Source organism: Macrotis lagotis, chromosome 6 (assembly GCF_037893015.1).
Source record: "Macrotis lagotis isolate mMagLag1 chromosome 6, bilby.v1.9.chrom.fasta, whole genome shotgun sequence".
NCBI lineage: Eukaryota > Metazoa > Chordata > Mammalia > Peramelemorphia > Peramelidae > Macrotis > Macrotis lagotis.
In genome coordinates this window covers 220,224,800-220,249,379 of record NC_133663.1, presented here as the reverse complement: position 1 = coordinate 220,249,379, position 24,580 = coordinate 220,224,800, and the positions used below count along the sequence as shown (strand labels likewise).

Below are 24,580 nucleotides of genomic sequence, written 5' to 3'. Positions count from 1 at the left end.
GCCAGCTCCTAGTCCACTAAATACACAATGCTATTAAAAGATGAACTTTTTGGGACTTCCAGCCAAGAGGGCAGAGAGAAGACAGACACAGTTCTAAAGTCTCCTGATCTTTTCCCCATCTATCACATAAAACAAACCTCTTAAAAGAAATCCGACCCACAAAACCCAGAAAGAAAAGCCAGGAGAAACAACATCTAACTCAGGATTTGTCTCTGGCAGCAGCATTGGCCAAATGGGCTCAGAGGGAGGATCAGCCCATGACAAACCAGATTAACAGCTGAAAGACTTCCTTGAAGAAATAAGGAAGGAGCTTAAAAATTTAGGAGAGACAATTAATACCTTGCAACAAGAAAACAAAACTTTAGAAAGTACAATTGGAGAAATACAAAAGGAGAATAAATCTCTCAGGTCATCAGTTGGACAAATACAAAATGAGAATAATTCTCTCACCTCCTCAAGCAGGCAAATGCCAAAAGAAAATAATTCTCTCAAAACTTCAATTAGTCAAATGGAAAGCTCTTTCAAAAGTAGAACTGACAAATTGGAAAAGGAGTTGCAAAAGGTTAATGAAGAAAACTGCTCCCTGAAAAAAAAAGTGGAGTGTACAGAAACTAATCACTCCATGAGACAGCAAGAGTCAGTTAAACAAAATCAAAAATTGAAAAAAATAGAAGAAAATGTAAAATACCACATCAACAAAACCACTGGCCTCAATCGAGGAGGGGCAACCTGAAAATTATAGGACTTCCTGAAAATACTGAAGAGAAAAAAAGCCTGGATGTAATATTACAGGATCTAATGATGGAAAACTGCCCTGATATCATGGAATCAGAGTGTAAAGTAGAAACTGAATGAGTACATGGATCCCCACTAGAAAAATTCCTAAAATGAAAACACCAAGGTATATTGTGGCCAAATTCCAGGACTATCAAATAAAAGAGAAAAATCCTGCAAGCAGCCACAAAGAAACAATTTAAATATCAAGGAGCCACAATAAGGATCATGTAGGACCTGGCTGCATCAACATTAAGGGATCACAGAGCCTGGAAAAAGATATTTCAAAGAGCAAGGGAGCTTGGAATGCAGCCAAGAATCTACTTTCCCACCAAGCTGAACCTTCTCTTCCAGGGAAAAAGATGACATTTAACAAAATGGAAGAATTCCAAAAATTTCTGATGAAAAGACCAGAGCTAAACAGAAACTTTGGACATGAAACAGAAGGTTCAAGAGACACATGAAAAGGATAAAAGAGGGCAGGGCAGTAAAAGGAAAAACAATGCTATCCAGTAAGGTGAAACTAGCCATATCCCAGCATGGGGAAAAATGATGCTCATAAATCTTGAGAACTGTAACTCTAACAGAGAGAATATACCAAGCCAGAAATGAAGGACATTCATGACCTATCCATGAGACTGATATCTAACGACATGTAATTGTTAGAACGACATGTAATTGTTAGAAAAATTAGATATGGTGGACTTATGGAGGAAACTGGATGGGGATAGAAAGGAATATGCCTTTTTCTCTGAAGTACATGGAAATTATATAAAAATTGACCATGTACTAGGACATGAAAACCTAATGATAAACTACAGAAAGGCAGAAATAGTGAATACATCTTTCTCAGATCACACCGCAATCACAGGCATATGCAATATTGGGCCAAGGAGATATAGACCCAGAACAAATAGGAAACTGAATAACCTCATTTTAACAAATGAGTGAACCAAAAAACAAATGATAGAAAGAATTAACCATTTTATTCTAGATAATGATGATGATGAAACAACATACCAAAACTTATGGGATTCATTCAATGTGACTCTCAGGGGATATAGCTCTAAATGCTTACATGAATAAATTGGAGAAAGAGGAAATCAATGAACTAAATATGCAACTAAAAAAATTAGAGAAAGAACAAATCAAAAATCCCCAATTAAATACCAAATTAGAAATTCTAAAAATTAAGGGAGAAACCAATAAAATCAAAAGCAAAATAAGTATTGAATTAATAAATAAAACCAAAAGTTTGTATTATGAAAAACCAATAAAACTGATAAACCTCTGGTCAATTTGATTAAAAAAAAGAAAGAAGGAAACCAAATTGCTAGTATCATAAGTGGAAAAGTTGAACTAACCACCAATGAGGAGGAAATTACAGTAATAGTTTGAAATTATTTTGCCCAACTCTATGCCAATTTTAATAATCTAAGTGAAATGGATGAATATTTACAAAAATATAAGTTGCCCCGGTTAAATGAAGAAGAGCTTAAATACCTAAACAACCCTATCTCACAAAAAGAAATTCAACAAGCAATTATTGTACTCCCTAAAAAAAAAATCTCCAGGGCCTGATGGATTCACAAGTGAATTCTACCAAACATTTAAGGAACAATTGATTCCAATTCTATGTAAAATTTTTGGAAAAATAGGGAAAGATGGAACTCTGCCTAACTCTTTCTATGAAACCAATGTGGTGCTGTTACCTAAATTAGGAAGAGTTAAAACAGAGAAAGAAAATTATAGACCTATCTCCCTGATGAATATAGATGCAAAAATCTTAAATAAAATCTTAGCAAAACAATTACAACAAGTTATCACTAGGATAATACATTATGATCAAGTAGGACTTAGTCCAGGAATGCAGGGTTGGTTCAATATTAGGAAAACTGTTAGTATACTCAATTATATCAACAACAAACCTATCAGAAACCATATGATCATATCAATAGATGCTGAAAAAGCTTTTAACAAAATACACCATCCATTCCTCTGAAAACACTAGAGTGAAGGAATAAATGGGCTCTTCCTGAAAAATAATTAGCAATATCTATCTGAAACAATCAATAAGCATTATATTCAATGGGGAGAGGCTAGAGGCATTCCCAATAAGATCAGGTGTGAAACAAGGGTGCCCATTATCACCAATACTATTCAATATTGTATTAGAAATGTTAGCATCAGCAATTAGACAAGAAAAAGAAATTGAAAGAATTCCAATTGGGAAGGAAGAGACAAAACTCCCACTCTTTGCAGATGACATGATGGTATACCTAGAGAATTCCAAGAAATTATCCAAAAAACTTCTGGAAACAATTAACAATTTTAGCAAAGTTGCAGGTTATAAAATAAACCCTCATAAATCCTCAACTTTTCTATATATGTCTGGCAAGATATAGCAGGAAGAGCTAGAAAGAGAAATCCCATTTAAAATAACCTCAGACAATATAAAATACTTGGGAGTCTATTTGCCAAGACACTCAGAATCTTTTTGAAAATAATTATAAAACACTTCTCACACAAAATAAATCAGATTGAAATAACAGGGAAAATATCAACTGCTCATGGATAGGTAGACCTAATATAATAAAAATGGCAATTCTACCAAAACTAAACTATCTGTTTAGAATTGTTGAATGGTGAATTGAAGTCACAATAGAGAGTGTTGTGTTTCTTAGCATCGCACTTGTGTTCTCTAGAATATCATTCTCAGAAGCCCATCTTCTCAAAGTATTCATTCAACTTTCTGTATAAGATTATATCCTAGACAATTCCTACACGGCGTATCATGGCAAACATTGGGGAATAGTGTTCATGTGTAACTAATGCTATTATCCTCCAAATGAAGAAAGAAAATAAGTCAATTTCTTTAATTCATCAATCAAAACTGGATGATACACTTGTTCTTATACATAAAATGAAAAATAGCCTAAGAAACTTTAGGAAGCAAAAGAAGAAGAAAAGGGATAAATAGCAATATACTTAGGTTTGGGAAAAAATAACTCATAAGTGTTTAAACACAAGGATTTGAACACAACCTGAGAATAAAGGATATTACCTGTAAATTTGATATCAAAATACTAGGAATCATTGAAGACTACTAATTGAAGAATTTGAACGATTTTATATATATGAAACCTGGAAAATGATTAGAATTGTTATATTGTGGCTTGAAGACACAACAGAGATTTCTGCTTTTCTTAGCATCACACCTGTGTTCTCTAGAATATCATTCTCAGAATGCCAACTCTCTGAAATATGCATACAATTCTCTGTATAAGATGATATCCTAGAGAAGTTCTACATGTTGGATCATGGCAAACATCAAGGAATCCTGTTTGTGTGTAACAAATACTATTGTTCTCAAAATGAAGACAGAAATGAAAGCCAATTTGGTTAATTTATCAATCAAGTCTGAATGATACACTTACTCTTTTACGTAAAATGAGAAATAGCCTAAGAACCATTGGCAAGCAGAAGAAGAAGAAGAAAAGGGAGAAATACAAATATACATAGGTTTGGGAAAAAATAACACCGAAGTGTTTAAAATGCAAGGATTTGAACACAACTTGAGTATAAAGGATATTACCTGTAAATTATACATCAAAGAACTAGGAATGATTGAAGACTTCCAATTGAAAGCTTTGAAAGTGTTTATCTCTATGAAAATTGGACAATGATTAGAATTGTTGTATTGCTGCTTGAAGGCACAACACAGAGTGTTGCCTTTCTTAGCTTCACACTTGTGTTCTCTAGAATATCATTCTCAGAAGCCCAACTCCTCAAAGTATTTATAGAACTCTCTGTATAAGATTGTTTCCTACACAAGTCCTACAGTGTATATCATGGCAAACTTTAAACAATACTGTTTATGTGTAACAAAAACTATTATCCCCCAAATGAAGAAAGAAATGTAAGACAACTTGGTTAATTCATCAATTAGAACTGGATGATACACTTGCTCTTTTACATAAAATGAGAAATAGCCTAAGAACCTTAGGCAAACAAAAGAAGAAGAAAAGGGAGAAACAGCAATATAAAAAGCTTTGGGAAAAACTAACACATAAGTTTTAAAATGTAAGGAATTGAACACAACTTGAGAATAAAGGATATTAACTATAAATGAGATGCAAATGAACTAGGAATCATTGAAACCTACTAATTGAAGGGTTTGAACATGTTTATCTTTATGAAAAGTGGACAATGATTAGAATTGTTGAATGGAGAATTGAATTCACAACCGAGAGTGTTGTGTTTCTTAGCATCGAACTTGTGTTCTCTAGAATATCATTCTCAGAAGCCCATCTTGTCTAAGTATTCATTCAATTCTCTGTATAAGATTATATCCTAGACAATTCCTACACCCCATATCATGGCAAACAATGGGGAATACTGTTCATGTGTAACTAATGCTATTATCCTCCAAATGAAGAAAGAAAAGTAAGCCAATTTGTTTAGTTCACCAATCAAAACTGGATGATACACTTGTTCTTATACATAAAATGAAAAATAGCCTAAGAAACTTTAGCAAGCAGAAGAAGAAGAAAAGGGATAAATAGCAATGTACATAGGTTTGGGAAAAAAACTCATAAGTGTTTAAAACACAAGGATTTGAACACAACCTGAGAATAAAGGATGTTACGTTTTAATTACATATCAAAATACTAGGAATCATTGAAGACTACTAATTGAAGGATTTGTATCGTTTTATATATATGAAACCTGGAAAATGATTAGAATTGTTATTGCAGCTTGAAGACACAACTGAGATTTCTGCTTTTCTTAGCAAAACACCTGTGTTCTCTAGAATATCATTCTCAGAATGCCAACTCTCCAAAATATGCATACAATTCTCTGTAAAAGATGATATCATAGAGAAGTGCTACATGTTAGATCATGGCAAAGATCAAGGAATCCTGTTTATGTCTAAAGAATACTATTGTTCTCAAAATGAAGATAGAAATGAAAGCCAATTTGGTTAATTTATCAATCAAGTCTGAATAATACACTTGCTCTTTTAAATAAAATGAGAAATAGCCTAAGAACCTTTGGCAAGCAAAAGAAGAAGAAAAGGGAGAAATACAAATATACATAGGTTTGGGAAAAAATAACACATAAGTGTTTAAAATGCAAGGATTTGAACACAACCTGAAAATAAAGGATATTACCTATAAATTTGATATCAAAACACTAGGAATCATTGAAGACTACTAATTGAAGAATTTGAATGGTTTTATATATATGAAAACTGGAAAATAATTAGAATTGTTATATTGTGGCTTGAAGACACAACAGAGATTTCTGCTTTTCTTAGCATCGCACCTGTGTTCTCTAGAATATCATTCTCAGAATGCCAACTCTCCGAAATATGCTTACACTTCTCTGTATAAGATGATATACTAGAGAAGTGCTACATGTTAGATCATGGCAAACATCCAGGAATCCTGTTTACGTGTAACAAATACTATTGTTCTCAAAATGAAGTTAGAAATGAAAGCCAATTTGGTTAATTTATCAATCAAGTCTGAATGATACACTTGCTCTTTTACATAAAATGAGAAATAGCCTAAGAACATTTTGCAAGCAAAAGAAGAAGAAAAGGGAGAAATACAAATGTACATAGGTTTTGGAAAAAATAACACCGAAGTGTTTAAAATGCAAGGATTTGAACAAAACTTGAGAATAAAGGATATCACCTGTAAATTATACATCAAAGTACTAGGAATGGTTGAAGACTTCGAATTGAAGGCTTTGAACGTGTTTATCTCTATGAAAATTGGACAATGATTAGAATTGTTGTATTGCTGCTTGAAGGCACAACACAGAGTGTTGCCTTTCTTAGCTTCACACTTGTGTTCTCTAGAATATCATTCTCAGAAACCCAACTCCTCAAAGTATTTATAGAACTCTCTGTATAAATTGTATCCTACACAAGTCCTACAGTGTATATCATGGCAAACTTTAAACAATACTGTTTATGTGTAACAAAAACTATTATCCCCCAAATGAAGAAAGAAATGTAAGACTACTTGGTTAATTCATCAATTAGAACTGGATGATACACTTGCTCTTTTACATAAAATGAGAAATAGCCTAAGAACCTTATGCAAGCAAAAGAAGAAGAAAAGGGAGAAATAGCAATATAAAAAGCTTTGGGAAAAACTAACACAAAAGTTTTAAAATGCAAGGATTTGAACACAACTTGAGAAAAAAGGATATTATCTATAAATGAGATGTCAGTGGACTAGGAATCATTGAAACCTACTAATTGAAGTGTTTGAACATGTTCATCTTTATGAAAAGTAGACAATGATTAGAATTGTTGAATAGTGAATTGAAGTCACAACAGAGAGTGTTGTGTTTCTTAGCATTGCACTTGTGTTCTCTAGAATATCATTCTCAGAAGCCCATCTTCTCAAAGTATTCATTCAACTCCCTGTATAAGACTATATCATAGACAATTCCTACACCGCATATCATGGCAAACATTGGGGAATACTGTTCATGTGTAACTAATGCTATTATCCTCCAAATGAAGAAAGAAAAGTAATCCAATTTGTTTAATTCATCAATCAAAACTGGATGATACACTTGTTCTTATACATAAAATGAAAAACAGCCTAAGAAACTTTAGCAAGCCAAAGAAGAAGAAAAGGGATAAATAGCAATGTACATAGGTTTGGGAAAAAAACTCATAAGTGTTTAAAACAGAAGGATTTGAACACAACCTGAGAATAAAGGATGTTACATTTTAATTACATATCAAAATACTAGGAATCATTGAAGACTATTAATTTAAGTATTTGAACGGTTTTATGTATATGAAACCTGGAAAATGATTAGAATTGTTTTTTGCAGCTTGAAGACACAACTGAGATTTCTGCTTTTCTTAGCATCGCACCTGTGTTCTCTTGAATATCATTCTCAGAATGCCAACTCTCTGAAATATGCATACAATTCTCTGTAAAAGATGATATCATAGAGAAGTGCTACATGTTAGATCATGGCAAACATCAAGGAATCCTGTTTATGTGTAACGAATACTATTGTTCTCAAAATGAAGATAGAAATGAAAGCCAATTTGGTTAATTTATCAATCAAGTCTGAATGATACACTTGCTCTTTTACATAAAATGAGAAATAGCCTAAGAACCTTTGGCAAGCAAAAGAAGTAGAAATGGGAGAAATACAAATATACATAGGTTTGGGTAAAAAATAACACATAAGTGTTTAAAATGCCAGGATTTGAACCCAACCAGAGAATAAAGGATTTTACCTGTAAATGAGATATCAAAATACTAGCTATCATTGAAGACTACTAACTGAAGGATTTGAATGCATTTATATATCTGAAATGTTCTAGAGAAAAAATTCTAGAGAAATCAAGTGTAGTACTAAGAATCACATCATTCTGTTTGGCACTTTGAAGCCTCAAATAACAATTCAAATTATTTTTCACTTTTCATATAGTTAATGTGCTCTGCATTCAACCTGGTCACTCTTCTCTAAGGTACCATCATATATAGAGAGCAGTAGGAATACTTTGATGAATTCAGCATCTACAAAAGACCTTCTAGATAAGTCCTGTGTGATCCTAAGGAAAAACACCATTTTATGCATAACTTTCAAGTCTCAATGCATAAATCCAATAATTTTACACTTTTCATGTAGATGTACATGTTAAACACCTTCAATTACTAGAATTCTAGGATTCCCAGAATTTAGATGTCTTCTTGTAAGTAATTTCCTTCATTATCAAGCTCCATTCCAATCCTTAGCTCCATTCCAGTCTTTGCATTTTAAACAATTAGGTGTTACTTTTACTGAAAACTAAGTATATTGCTATTTCTCCCTTTCTTCCTCTTTTGCTTGGTAAAGGTTATTAAGCTCTTTTTCATTTCTTGTAAAAGGAAAAGAGTATCAAACAGTTTAATTTATCAGTTGACCAATTTGGCTTAAATTCCTTACTTCAATTGGAGCACAATTGTATTTGATTAATATAACCCCAATTCCGTAATGTGTTCTACTTTAGACCTAGTTAAACTTCTCTAGGTTATCCTCTTATACAGACAGCAGTATGAATACTCTGAAGCATTCACCATATATGAAGGATATTCTTGAGAAATTAAGTGTGATGCTAAGAAATGCAGCATTATATGTGATGCTTTAAAGCCTCAATGCAACAAATCAAATTATTTTACACTTTTCATACAGATATATGTGTTCAACTCCTTCAATTTATACTTCTCTCTGACTCCTAGTTTGCTGATGTCTAATTTGTAAATAATTTCCTTTATTATCAAGCAACATTCAAATCCTTGCATTTTAAATTCCTCTGTGTTGCTTTTACCCAAAACTATGTATAGTGTTATTTCTCCCTTTTCTTCCTGTTTTGCTTGGTAAATGTTATTAAGCTCTTTCTCATGTCTTGTAAAAGGAAAAGTGTATTAAGCAGTTTTAGTTGCTCAATTGACCCATTTGGCTTAAATTATTTGCTTCAATTGGGGCACAATTGTATTTGCTTAATATAACCTCGATTCCGTAATGTGTTCTTCATTGGACCTAGTTACACTTCTTGAGGTTATTCTCTTATACAGACAGCTGTATGAATACTCTGAAGAGTTCAACATCTATGGAAGGGTGTTCTTGATAAATCAAGTGTGATGCTAAGAAATGCAGCATTATGTGTGAAGCTTTACAGCTTTACAGTGCAAATTATTTTACACTTTTCATACAGATATATATGTTCAACTCCTTCAATTTATACTCTTCTCTGACTCCTAGTTCTTTGATGTATATTTTTTAGTAGTTTCCTTTATAATCAAGGTGCATTCAAATCCTTGCATTTTTAATTCCTGTGTGTTACTTTTACTGAAAACAATGTATATTTTTATTTCTCCCTTTTCTTCCTCATTTGCTTGGTAAAGGATAATATGCCCTTTCTAATTTTATGTAAAACAAGAAATGTTTCAAGCAGTTTTGGTTTAAGAATTGACAAAAGTGACTTAAAGTCCTTAGTTCATTTGGAACACAAATGTATTTTCTTAATATTATGCACGATTCCATATTGTGTTGTACATTGGACCTGTTCACTGTTCACTAGGCTATCATTGTATACAGAGGGCTGTAGGAATACTTTGAAGAATTCAGCTTATACAAAGGACCTTCTAGAGAAGCCCTGCATGATACTAAGAAAGCAGCATACTGTGCATAGCTTTCAAGCCTCGATGCAAAAAATCATATCATTTTACACATTTCATACACATATACAAGTTCAACTCCATCAATGAGGAGCATTGTATGATTTCTAGGACTTTGAATTCTAATTTGAATGTCATTTCCTTTATTGTCAAGCTCTGGCAGATTCCTTGTTTTTTAAACACATGTTTCTTTTCCCAAAAAGCACATGTATTGCTATTTATCCCTTTCCTTCCTCTTTATCTTGGTAAAGGCTAATAAGTTCTTTCTCATTTTATGTAAAAGAAAAAGTGTATCAAACAGTTGTGTTTCATGAATTGACCAAACTGGCTTAAATTGCTTAGTTCAATTGGAGCACAATTGTATTTTCTTAATATAACCGTAATGTGTTCCATGTAGGATCTGGTCACATTTTTCTAGGTTATCATCTCATACAGAGAGCAGTATGGATACTTTGAAGCATTTGGCATCTACTAAGGATATACTAGAGAAGTCAATTGGGATGCTCAGAAACACAGTATTCTTTGGGGGACTTTCAAACCTTATTGAAACAAAGCAAATCATTTTACACTTTTCATAACAGATGTACTTCTTCAGCTCCTTAAATGAGTAGTCTTCTCTGACTCCTACTTCTTTGATGTCTAATTTGTAAGTAATTATCTTTATTGTCAAGTTGCGTTCAAATCCTTTTGTTTAAAACTCTTATATGTTACTTTTTACAAAAACTACATCCATTGCTATTTCTCCCTTTTCTTCCTCTTTTTTTTAGTAAAGGTTATTATGATCTTTCTCATTTTTTGTAAAAGAATAAGCGTATCAAGCAATTTTGGTTGTCAAACTACCCAAATTTTCTTAAATTTCTCACTTCAGTTGGAGCACCATAGCATTGTTTTAATATAACAACACTTCCTTAATGTTTGCCATGATCTAACATGTCACTCTTCTCTAGAATATCAACTTATACGAGAACTGTATGAATACTTTGAAGAGTTTGGCTTCTGAGAAGTATATTCTAGGTAAGTCAAGTGGGATGCTAAGAAATGCACCATTCTGTTTCTCACTTTCAAACCACAATACAGAAATTCTTTATTTTTTTAGGGTTTTTTGGCAAGTCAAATAGGGACAAGTGGCTTGCCCAAGGCCAAACAACTAGGTAATTATGAAGTGTCTGAGCCCAGATTAGATCCCAGGTACTCCTGACTCCAAGGCTGGAGTTTAATCCACTAAGCCACCTAGCCACCCCACAATACAGCAATTCTTATAATTGTATGTACATATTTGATATACATAAACACATTCAACTTCTTCAGTTAGTAGTCTTCAATGATTCGTAGAACATTGATGTCTAATTTGTAAATAATAACCTTAACTGTCAAAGTGAATTCAGATTCCTTTGTTTTACATTCTTATGCCTTCTTTTTCCCATAATTATGAGTGTTGCTATTACTGACTTTTCTTCCTCTTTTGCTTGGTAAACTTTATGCTCATTCTTATTTTATGTAAAAGACTAAGTGTATCAAGCAGTTTTGGTTGATGAAACAAACCAAATTTTCTTAAATTTCTAACTTCAATAGGAGCAAAATATAATTTGTTTAATAAAACCACAATTCTTTGATGTGTGCTACATTGGACTAGGTCACACTTCTCTAGGATATCATCTTATACAGAGTGCATTATGAATACTTTGAAGAATTCAGTTTCTGAGAAGGATATTCCATAGAATTCAAGTGCAATATGAAGAAACTCTGCATTCTTTTCGGAACGTTCAAGTCTCAATACAATTGTAATCATTGTCCACTTTTCATATAGATTAACATCTTTAACTCCTTCAATTAGTAGTCTTCAATTATTCCTTGTACTTTGATGTCTAATTTGTAAGTATTATCCTTTATTGTCAATCTGTGTTCAAATGCTTGCCTTTTAAAAACTTATATGTTATATTTTGTGAAAGCTACCCATATTACTATGGCTTCCTTTTCTTCCTTTTTCACTTGGTAAAGGTTATTATGCTCTTCCTCATTTTATGAAAAAGTGTAACTGTATCAAGCAGTTTTGGTTGATGAATTAAACAAATTGTCTTAAATTCCTTAGTTTAATTGGTGCACAGTACATTTTGTTTTGTTTAACCATGATTTCTTGATGCATTCTCCTGTGGACCTGGTCACTCTTTTCTAGGCTATCATCATATACACAGAGCTGTATGATTACTTTGAAGAATTCAGCACCTATCAAGGGGATTCTAGAGAATTCATGTGCAATACTAAGAATCACATCATACTGTTTGGCACTTTGAAGCCTCAAATAACAATTCAAATCATTTTACACTATTCATATAGTTAATGTGTTCTGCATTGAACCTTGTCACTCTTCTCTAAGCTACCATCATATACAGAGAGCAGTAGCAATACTTTGAAGAATTCAGCATCCACAGAGGACCTTCTAGAAAAGTCCTGTGTGATACTATGGCAAGCAGCAGTCTATGAATCACTTTCAAGTCTCAATGCATAAATCCAATCATTTTATACTTTTCATGTAGATACACATGTTCAACACCTTCAATTAGTAGAATTCTAGGATTCCTAGAACTTACATGTCTTATTGTAAGTAATTTCCTTCATTGTCAAGCACCATTCTAATCCTTGCATTTTAAACAATTAGGTGTTACTTTTACCCAAAACTACATATAGTGCTATTTCTCCATTTCTTCCTCTTTCGCTTGGTAAAGGTTATTAAGATCTTTCTCATTTCTTGTAAAAAGGAAAAGTGTATCAAGCAGTTTTAGTTGATCAATTGACCAATTTGGCTTAAATTCATTGTCAATTGGAGCACAATTGTATTTGCTTAATATAACCCTGATTCTGTGATGTGTTCCACATTGGACCTAGTTAAACTTCTCTAGGTTATCCTCTTATACAGACATCTGTATGAATACTCTGAAGCATTCGCCATATTTGAAGGATATTCTTGAGAAATCAAGTGTGGTGCTAAGAAATGCAGCATTATATGCGAAGCTTTAAGGCCTCAATGCAACAAATCAAATTATTTTACACTTTTCATACAGATATGCATGTTCAACTCCTTCAATTTATACTCTTCTCTAACTCCTAGTTTGTTGATGTCTAATTTGTAAATAATTTCCTTTATTGTTAAACTACATTCAAATCCTTGTATTTTAAATTCCTCTGTGTTACCTTTGCCCAAAACTATGTATATTGTTATTTCTCCATTTTCTTCCTCTTTTGCTTGGTAAAGGTTAATATACTCTTTCTAATTTTATGTAAAAAAAAGAACTGTTTCAAGCAGGCTTGGTTTAAGAATTGACAAAAGTAACTTAAAGTCCTTAGTTCATTTGGACCACAACAGTATTTTCTTAATATCACCATTATTCCTTAATGTGTTCTACATTGGACCTGGTCACTGTTCACCCAGCTATCATTGTATACAGAGAGCTGTATGAATACTATGAAGAATTCAGCTTCTACAAGGGACCTTCTAGACAAGCCCTGTGTGATACTAAGGAAAGCAACATTCTGTGCATAGCTTTCAAGCCTCGATCGAACAAATCAAATCATTTTACACATTTCCTACAGATATACATGTTCAACTCCATAAATTAGTAGTACTGTATGATTCCTAGGCCTTTGATATCTAATTTTAAAGTCATTTCATTCATTGTCATGCTCTGTCATAAGCCTTGTGTTTTTAACACTTAGGTGTTTCTTTCCCAAAAATTACATGTATTGCTATTTATCCCTTTTCTTCCTCTTCTTCTTGGTAAAGGCTAATGAGCTCTTTCTCATGTTATGTAAAAGAAAAAAGTGTATCAAGCAGTTTTGGTTGACGAATTGACCAAATGGACTTAAATTGCTTAGCTCAATTGGAGCACAATTGTATTTTCTTAATACAACTGTAATGTGTTGCATGTAGGATCTGGTCACATTTTTCTTAGGTTATCATCTCATACAGAGAGCTGTATGAATACTTTAAGGCATTCAGCATCTGTGAAGGATATACTAGAGAAGTCAATGGTAATGCTAAGAAACACAGCATTCTTTGTGGGTCTTTCAAAACATATTGAAACAATGCAAATACTTTTACACTTTTCATACAGATATACTTCTTCAGCTCCTTAAATTAGTAGTCTTCTCTGATTCCTAGTTCTTTGATGTCTAATTTGTAAGTAATTTCCTTTATTGTCAAAATGTGTTCAAATCCTTACGTTTTAAACACTTATGTGTTACTTTTTGCTAAAACTACCTCTGTTGCTATTTCTCCCTTTTCTTCTTCTTTGGTTTGGTAAAGGTCATTATGATCTTTCTCATTTTATGTAAAATAAGTGTATCAAGCAAATATGGTTGTCGAATTAACCAAACTGTCTTAAATTTCTTACTTCAGTTGGAGCACCATATCATTTTTTAAATATAATCATGCTTCCTTAATGTTTGCCATGATCTAACGTGTCACTGTTCTCTAGAATATCATCTTATACAGACTGCTGTATGGATACTTTGAAGAGTTTGGCTTCTGAGAAGGGTATTCGAGTGAAGTCAAGTGGGATGATAAGAAACACACCATTATGTTTCACGGATTCAAACCACAATAAAGGAATTCTTTTTTTTATTTTTAGGTTTTTTTTTTGCAAGGCAAATGGCATTAAGTGGCTTGCCCAAGGCCACACAGCTAGGTAGTTATATAACTGTCTGACACCGGATTTGAACTCAGGTTCTTCTGACTCCAAGGTCGGTGCTTTATCCACTAAGCCGCCTAGCCACCCCACAATAGAGCAATTCTTATCATTGTATGTACACTTGTAATATGGATAAATGCATTCAACTACTTCAGTTAGTAGTCTTCAGTGATTCCTAGAACTTTGATGTCTAATTTGTAAATAATATCTTTTATAGTCACTGTGAGTTCAAATGCCTGTATTTACATACTTAGGCCTTCTTTTGCCCAAAATTATGAGTATTGCTATTACTGACTTTTCTTATTCTTTTGCTTGGTAAAGTTTATTATGTTCATTCTTATTTTATGTAAAAGAATAAATGTATCAAGAAGTTTTGGTTGATGAAACTAACCAAATTTTCTTAAAATTCTTATTTCAATAGGAGCACAATAGAATTTATTTAATAAAACCACAAGTTCTTGGACCAAGTAGTGCTTCTCTAGGATATCATCTTATACCGATGGCTTTATGAATACTTTGAAGAATTTGGGTTCTAACAAGGTTATTCTAGAGAAGTCAAGTGCGATGTTCAGAAACTCAGCATTCCTTGCCAAACTTTCGAGCCACAATACAATTCTAATCTTTGTCCACATTTCATATAGATAAAAATGTTAAACTCCTTCAGTTAGTAGTCTTCAATGATTCCTAGTACTTTGATGTCTAATTTTTAAGCATTCTCCTTTATTGTCAAGCTGTGTTCAAATCCTTGCCTTGTAAATACTTATGTGTTACTTTTTGTGAAAACAACCCATGTTGCTATTGCTTCCTTTTCTTCCTCTCTCACTTGGTAAAGGTTATTATGTTCTTCCTCATTTTATGTAAAAAATAAGTGTATCAAGTAAGTTTTGGTTGATGAATTAAGCAAATTGAATTAAATTCCTTAGTTTAATTGGTGCACAATACTTTTTATTTTTTATAACCATGATTTATGGATGTGTTGTCCTTTGGACATGGTCATTCTTTTCTAGGCTATCATTGTATACAGAGAGCTGCATGAACACTTTGAGGAATTTGACTTCTTCAAAGGACCTTCTAGAGAAGCCCTGGATGATACTAAGGAAAGCACCATTCTGTGCATAGCTTTCAAGCCTCAATGCAACAAATCAAATCATTTTACATATTTCCTACAGATATACATGTTCAACTCCATCAATTCATAGTATTTTATGATTCCTAGGCCTTTGATATCAAATTTTAAAGTCATTTCATCTATTGTCAAGCTCCATCATAATCCTTGTGTTTTAAACACTTAGGTGTTTCTTTTACCAAAAAGTACACATATTGCTATTTATCCCTTTTCTTCCTCTTTCTCTTGGTAAAGGCTAATATGCTCTTTCTCATTTTATGTAAAAGAAAAAGTGTATCAAGCAGTTGTGGTTGTCAAATTGACCAAAATGGCTTAAATTGCTTAGTTCAATTGGAGCACAATTATATTTTCTTAATACAACCGTAATGTGTTCCACATAGGATCTGGTCACATTTTTCTAGGTTATCATCTCATACAGAGAGCTGCATGAATACTTTGAAGCATTCAGCATCTACGAAGGGTATACTAGAGAAGTCAATTGTGATGCTAAGAAACACAGCATTCTTTGTGGGTCTTTCAAAACATATTGAAACAATGCAAAGCATTTTACAGTTTTCGTACAGATATACTTCTTCAGCTCCTTAAATTAGTAGTCTTCTCTGATTCCCAGTTCTTTGATGTCTAATTTGTAAGTAATTTCCTTTATTGTCAAGATGCGTTCAAATCCTTAGTTTTAAACACTTACGTGTTACTTTTTTAAACTACCTCTGTTGCTATTTCTCCCTTTTCTTCTTTGTTTGGTAAAGGTCATTATGAACTTGCTCATTTTATGTAAAAAAATAAGTGTATCAAGCAATTATGGTTGTCGAATTACCCAAATTGTCAAATTTCTTACTTCAATTGGAGCACCATAGCATTTTTTAATATAATCATGCTTCCTTAATGTTTGCCATGATCTAACATGTTTTTCTTTTCTAGAATATCATCTTATGCAGAGTGCTGTATGAATCCTTTGAAGAGTTCAGCTTCTGAAAAAGGATATTCTAGCAAAGTCAAGTAGGATGCTAAGAAACGCACCATTATGTTTTTCGCTTTCAACCCTCAATACAGAAATTCTTTTTTTGATTTCGGGTTTTTTGCAAGGCAAATGGCATTAAGTGGCTTGCCCAAGGGTGCACAGCTAGGTAGTTATATAACTGTTTGAGACAGGATTTGAACCCAACTTCTGCTGACTCCAAGGCTGGTGCTTTATCCACTATGCCACCTAACCACCACACAAAACAGCAATTCTAATCATTGTATGTATACTTTTAATATAGATAAACACATTCAACTGCTTCAGTTAGTAGTCTTCAATGATTCATAGAACTTTGATTTCTAATTTGTAAATAATATCCTTTATTGTCAAGCAGAGTTCAAATTTCTTCATTTTACATACTTATGCCTTCTTTTTCCCAAAATTATGAGTATTGCTATTATTGAATTTTCTTCCTCTTTAGCTTGGTAAAGTTTATTATGCTCATTCTTATTTTATGTAAAATAATATGTGTATCAAGCAGTTTTGGTTGATGAAACTAACCAAATTTTCTTAAATTTCTTACTTCAATAGGACAACAATAGTATTTGTTTAATAAAACCACAATTCTTTAAAGTGTGCTCTGTTGGATCGAGTCACGCTTCTCCAGGTTATTATCTTATACAGAGCGCTTTATGAATACTTTGAAGAATTTGGATTCTGAGAAGGATATTCTAGAGAAGTCAAGTGTGATGCTAAGAAACTAAGAATTCTTTGTGGAACTTTCAAACCACCATAGAATTCTAATCTCTGTCCACTTTTCATATAAATAAACATATTCAGCTTCTCAATTAGTAGTCTTCAATGACTCCTAGTACTTGCATGTCTATTTTGTCAGTATTATCCTTTATTGTCAAGCTGCATTCAAATCCTTGTGTTTTACCTGCTTATATGTTATTTTTTCCTAAAACCACCTCTGTTGCTATTTCTCCCTTTTCTTCCTCTTTTTCTTGGTAAAGGTTATTTTCATCTTTCTCATTTACTGTAAAAAATATGTGTATCAAGCAGTTTTGGTTGTTGAATTAACCAAATTGTCTTAAATTTCTTACATCAATTGGAGCACAGTAGTATTTGTTTAATAAATCCACAAATCCTTAAAGTATGCTACATTGTACCTGTTCACACTTTTCTAAGATCTCATCTTATGCAGAGGGTTGTATGAATTCTTTGAACAGTTTGGCTGTGGAGAAGTATATCCGAGAGAATTCAAGTGACATTTTAAGAAACTCAGCATTATGTGAATAACTTTCAAGCCACATTACATCAATTCTAATCATTATACAATTTTCATATAGATAAACACGTTCAGCTCCTTTAATTAATATTCTTCAATGATTCCTAGTACTTTGATGTCTAATCTGGAAATAATCCTTTATTGTCAAGCTGTGTTCAGATCCTTGCATTTTAAACACTTATGTGTTCCTTTTTCCCCAAACTACCTGTATGACTATTTTTCCCTCTTCTTCCTCTTTTGCTTGGAAAAGGTTATTATGATCTTTCTCATTTTATGTAAAAGAATAAATGCATCAAGCAGTTTTGGTTGTCAAATTAACTAAATTGTCTTAAATTTCTTACTTCCATTGGAGCACAATAGTATTTGTTTAATAAATCTGCAAATCCTTAATGTGTGCTACATTGGACCTGGTCACACTTCTCTAGGATATCCTCTTATACAGAGGGCTGTACGAATACTTTGATCATCTGGGCTTCTGAGACAGATATTTGAGAGAAGTCAAGTGACATATTAAGAAACTCAGCCACTTTCAAGCCACATTACAACAATTCTAATCATTGTACAATTTTCATATAGATAAACACGTTCGACTCCTTCAATTAATAGTCATCAATGTTTCCTAGTATTTTGATGTGTAATTCCTAAGTAATATCCTTTATTGACTAGCTCTGTTCAAATCCTTGCCTTTTAAACATTTATATGTTACATTTTGTGAAAGCTAGCTGTGTTGCTATTGCTTCCTTTTCTTCCTCTTTCACTTGGTAAAGATTATTAGGCTCTTTCTTATTGTATGTAAAAGAAAAAGTATATCAAGCAGTTTTTGTTGATGAAATTAACCAAATTCTCTGAAATTTCTTACATCAATTGGAGTACAATTGTATTTGTTTAATATAACCATGACTCCTTTATGTGTGCTACATTGTACCGAGTCACACTTCTCTAAGATATCATCTTATAAAAAGAGCTGTATGATTACTATGAAGAGTTTGCCTTCTGAGATGGATGTTCTAGAGAAGTCAAGTGCGATGCTAAGAAACTCAGCATTCTTTGCAGAACTTTCAAGCCACAGTACAATTCTAATCATTGTCCACTTTTCATATAGATAAACATGTTCAACTCCTTCATTTAGTCATCTTCAATGATTCCTAGTACCTGCATTTCTAATTTGTATTATCCTTTATTGTCAAGCTGCATTCAAATCCTTGTTTTAAACACTTATGTGTTACTTTTTCCTAAAACTACCTCTGTTGCTATTTCTCCATTTTTCTTCCTCATTTGCTTGGTAAAGGTTATTTTGATCTTTCTCATTTTATGTAAAAAAATAAGTGTATCAAGCAGTTTTGGTTGTTAAATTAACCAAATTGTCTTAAATTTCTTACTTCAATTGGAGCACAATAGTATTTGTTTAATAAATCCACGAATCCTTAATGTGTGCTACATTCAACCTGATCACACTTCTCTAATATATCTTCTTATGCAGAGGGCTGTTTGAATACTTTGAACAGTTTGGCTTCTGAGATGGATTTGCTAGAGAAGTCAAGTGGGATGCTGAGAAATGCACCATTCTGTTTCTCGCTTTCCATTCACAGTTCAACAATTGTAATCATTGTACACTTTCAATATAGGTAAACACATTCAACTCCTTCAATTAATAGTCTTCAATGATGCCTAGAATTTTGATGTCTAAGTTGCAGGTAGTATCCTTTATTGTCAAGCTGAGTTCAAATCCTTGTGATTTATGAACTTATGTGTTACTTTTTCACAAAACTATGTGTATTGCTATTTCTCCCTTTTCTTCCTCTGTTTCTTGGTAAAGGTTATTAAGCTTATTCCCATTTTATGTAAAAGAATAAGAGTATCAAACAGTTTCTGTTGATGAATAAAGCAAATTTCCTAAAATTTCTTACTTCAATTGGAGAATAATAGTATTTTTTTAGATTTTTCAAGGCAATGTGATTAAGTGGCTTGCCCAAGGCCACATGACTAGGTAATTATAAAGTGTCTAAGGGTGGATTTGAACCCAGGTACTCCTGACTCCAAGGCCCGTGTTCCATTCACTGCACCACATAGCCGCCCCAACACAATAGTATTTGTTTAATATAACCACGATTCCTTTGTGTGTGCTACATGGGACTGTGTCTCATGTCTCTAGGAAATCATCTTATACAGAGAGCTGTATGAACACTTTGAGGCATTTGGCTTCTGAAAATGATATTGTAGAGAATTCAAGTAGGATACAGAGAAATGCAACATTCTGTGTGGTGCTTTCAAGCTGCAACCCAACAATTCTAACCATTGTACTCTTTTCATACAGATAAACACATTCAACTCCTTCAGTTAGTAGTTGTCAATGATTCCTAGCCCTTTGATATCTAATCTTAAAGTAATATTCTTTATTGTCTAGCTGTGTTCAAATCCTTGCCTTTTAAATACGTATGTGCTTCTTTATTACAATGAGCTATTGTAATGATATGGAAGGGAGAAGGCAAGGGGGAATGAGGGAATTTTCACTCTCATCAGAGGTGGTTAGGAGAGGAAATGAGGAAACAGCATATATATATATATATATATATATATATATATATATATATATATATATTCAATGGGATATAGGCATCTGGAGTAAGAAGGGGGGATGGGGGAAGGGGGGGTGATGAGAGTGATGGAGGAGTGGATGGACCCTGGGGGGAGAGTGGTCATATATAACACATTTTCTTTTTTACTTCTTGCAAGGGCCTGGGATTGGAAGGCCAGTTCGAGACCATAGGGCCAGGTGGATGCTGGGCCTAAGGGGTGGTAAGGGGGCTCAGGGCCTCTTGGCCCCAGAATGGGGGATATATCTGCTGCTCCACTTAGCTACCCTACAGCAGAGTCAGAGTGAAAGGGGAGACAAAATACAGTACATGGTAGTGGAGAATTATGAAAGGAGGGCATTGAGATCAGCAGTGGCAATGGTGGAAAAATATGAAAGTAACTTTTATGATGGAATTTTCATAAATAATGTGATCCAAGCATGACAGTGTTGGTGGTGTTGGAACAAAGACTGAAGCACATTTATTATCATCATCATCATCATCATCATCATTATTATTAATTATTATTATTTTGGGAGGATGCAGGGCAAATGAGGCTGGGTGGCCTGCCTGGGGGCATGTAGCAGGGTGATCGTTGGGTGTCTGAGGCCCGATTTGGACCCGGGTGTTCCTGGCTCAAGGGCCAATGCTCTGACCACCACCCAGCCACGCCTACTATTATTACTATTTTATTTTATTTTGGATCTCTTTTTTTTCTTTTTGTTTTGTTTTTTGCTGGGCAGTGGGGTTCAAGTGGCTTGCATATCACATGGCTGGGTGATTGTTGAGTGTACAGGCCAGATGTGAGCCCAGGTGCTCATAGCTCCATGGCTGGTGCTCTCTCCATTGTACAACCTGGCCATACCTACAGTTATTAATATTTTTTTTAATTTTAATTTTTTTCTCTCCCCTTTACTTCATCGCTCAAGATAGTCTATATTTAGGGGGGGAGGGGGTATTTCATTTACTCTTAAACAAGAATATTTTATTAATGCATAAAAACATTATTTGTACAAAATGAGAATAAATATTAAATAAAAAAGGAGGTATATGTGGTGGAGATGATCCAGGCCACAGTGAACCAACACAATTAAGCTCTTTGACTTCCAGCTGGGAAAAAATTTCAGGATCAGAATGGCAATCAGAGGGTGACAGGCGAACAGTGGCTGGTATGTTCAGTGGAGGCTTACTTCCCATGTGTGTTTCAGGAAGTTCTAGATGTGGTCATTGCTATGGTCCTCACAGACAAGTTAGCCCTGCACCTCTGGGCCCTCCAGAACTTCCCAGATTTGAGGGGCCTGATCCACCATACAGAAGAGTGGCTGTTCACCCAGGCCAATGCCAAAGCCCACATACCTGATGTTTATGAGGAGCTACTGGGAATTGTGAACCTCACTACCCTGGGGCCACAGAACTACTGTGTGATCTTGGATCCAGTAGAGCTCGATGGCAAGAACCAGTTGGGGCACAAACACGTGGTGAAGGGGGAGAAATCCTTCTTCCTTCAGCCTGGAGAGAGTTTAGAGAAAGGGATTCAGGAGGTTTATGTGCTGTCAGAAGAAGAAGGGCTTCTCCTGAGGCCTCTACAGGCCCTGGAGGAAGGAGATGATGGGGAAACTGGAAAGAAAAGGCAGGCTGGAGACCACTGGATGATTAGGGAATCCCTGGAATATGTCCCCCCAGCCAAAGTAGAAGTGCTAGAAAAACAGGAGTCCATCCTTCTGGATGAGAATGAATGCATCTATGTGAGAGATGTTAAGAATGGCAAGGTTTGAGCTGTTGTTGGTAAAACCTATATGCTTACCAAAGATGAAAAGCTGTGGGAGAAAGAGCTGCCACCGGGGCTGGAAGAACTGCTGAGAAAGGGGCATGACACTCTGGCAGACAGGGGTGCAATGGAGTGACAAAGGGGTGATCCCCTCCCTTCCAGGGATAAGACTCAAATTGTGAGCTACTGAGTGCCCCACAATGCTGCTGTGCAGGTCTATGATTACAGAGCAAAGAAAGCACAAGTTGCATTTGGACCAGAGCTGGTGTGCCTAGGCCCCAAGGAACAGTTCACAGTGTTATCCCTCTCAGTCAGCCAACCGAAGTGCCCCCATGTCCACTGGACACTCTGCCTGCTCCTGGGACCTGATTTCTTTACTGACGTCATCACCATTGAAACAGCAGACCATGCCCGGCTCTAGCTCCAACTTGCTTACAACTGGCACTTTGAACTGGGAGACCAGAATGATTCCCAAGAGACTGCTCGCCTTTTCTCTGTTCCAGATTGTGTGGGTGATGCCTGCAAAACCATTGCCTCCCAGGTTCGGGGGACTGTGGCCTCAGTCACCTTTGATGACTTCCATAAGAATTCAGCTCTCATCATTCAGATATCTGTCTTTGGTTATGAGGGAGCAGAACAGAAGGGACCTGGGCATGCTGCCTTGCCTCAGCTCCGGGACTTAGCAGTCTTTCCTCAGAATGGACTGGTGGTCAATAGTGTGGATGTGTAGTCTGTAGAACCTGTGGACCAGCGGACCCGAGACGCTCTACAGCAAAGTGTCCAACTGTCCACTGAGATCACCACCAACTCCCAAGAAGCTGCAGCCAAACATGAGGCTCAGAGGCTGGAGCAGGAGGCTCGGGGGCAGCTGGATCGGCAGAAGATCTTGGACCAAGCCGGAGCTGAGAAAGCTCGGAAGGAGTTGCTGCTACTTGAAGCCCAGAGCACTGCTGTGGAAAGCACAGGGGTTGCTAAGGCAGAGGCAGAATCCCGGGCAGAGCCTGCTCATATTGAAGGAGAAGGAGCTGTACTCCAGGCCAAACTGAAATCAGAGGCCTTGGCCATAGAAATGGAGGCAGAGTTACTTCAGGTGCAGAAAGCCAGGGAACAGGAGCTCCTCTATAACAAGGCCCAGATAGAACTGGAACTGAACAAGGTGGAGAAACTGGCAGAAACAGAGGTTAAAAAGTTCAAGGAGATGACTGAGGCCCTGGGTTTGGGCACTATTTGGGACCTTGCCCTGGCTGGGCCTGAGCTCCAGGTGAAACGGCTTCAGGGTCTTGGACTAAAATCAACCCTCATTACTGATGGTTCCACTCCCATCAATCTTTTCAGCACAGCCATGGGGTTTTTGGTACTTGGGGCACCTGGGTTTCCTATGGAGTCTGAGAGGAAGATAGATACAGGGAAATAGGGTTTTCTCCCCCAGCTCACTCCACTGGAAAGTGAAACCACTTCTTCCAGGGAGATGACTTTCTGTAGCTTAGTTTTTCCATTTCTTTTTGTATCTCTGCTTCTCTCATCCAAGAATTATCTATCCAGATCATTTTCTTCTATATATAGAGAGGGAGGGGAGTGGGAACTAACCAGAGCCTTGCTCCTTACATAATTATTTTATGAGGAGAAACCTAAGGCAAGATGAAAGGTAAAAAGCATACATCTTATCAGATATACCGATTTTGCATTTCTAAAAAAAATTGCTGAGGTCTGTGCCTGATAATAAAGGTGCTGGAGGTATAGGATCCTATATGTAGCTCTGAGGGAGGATTCAAGCCTGATTGTCCTTTCTTACCCAAACAAACCAGGGTATGGGCTGAGGATCCAGGAGAAATCATTTCTATTCTTCTATAACATTCTTTTTTTTTTGTTTTTTTGTAAGGCAAACAGGGTAAAGTGGCTTGCCCAAGGCCACACAGCTAGGTAATTACTAAGTGTCTGAGACCAGATTTGAACCCAGGTACTCCTGACTCCAGGGCCAGTGCTTTATCCACTGCACCACCTAGCCGTCCCCCCATTCTTTTTTACAATAAAGAAAACACCAAGAAAAAAGAACTTGGCAAACTTAAAAAAAAAGACTTATGTATCACTTTTTGCCAAAACTAGCTGTGTTGCTATTACCCCCTTTTCTTCTTCTTTTGCTTGGTAAAGGATATTATGCTCTTTGTCATTTTTTTGTAAAAGAATAAGTGTATCAAGCAG

The 24,580-nt window shown here is 35.0% G+C and overlaps 1 pseudogene; it reads left to right on the top strand.

Moving 5' to 3' along the window:
* The first annotated feature begins 9,324 nt into the window (after positions 1-9,324).
* Positions 9,325-23,795, top strand: LOC141492344 (major vault protein pseudogene; annotated as a pseudogene).
* The last annotated feature ends 785 nt before the right edge of the window (positions 23,796-24,580 follow it).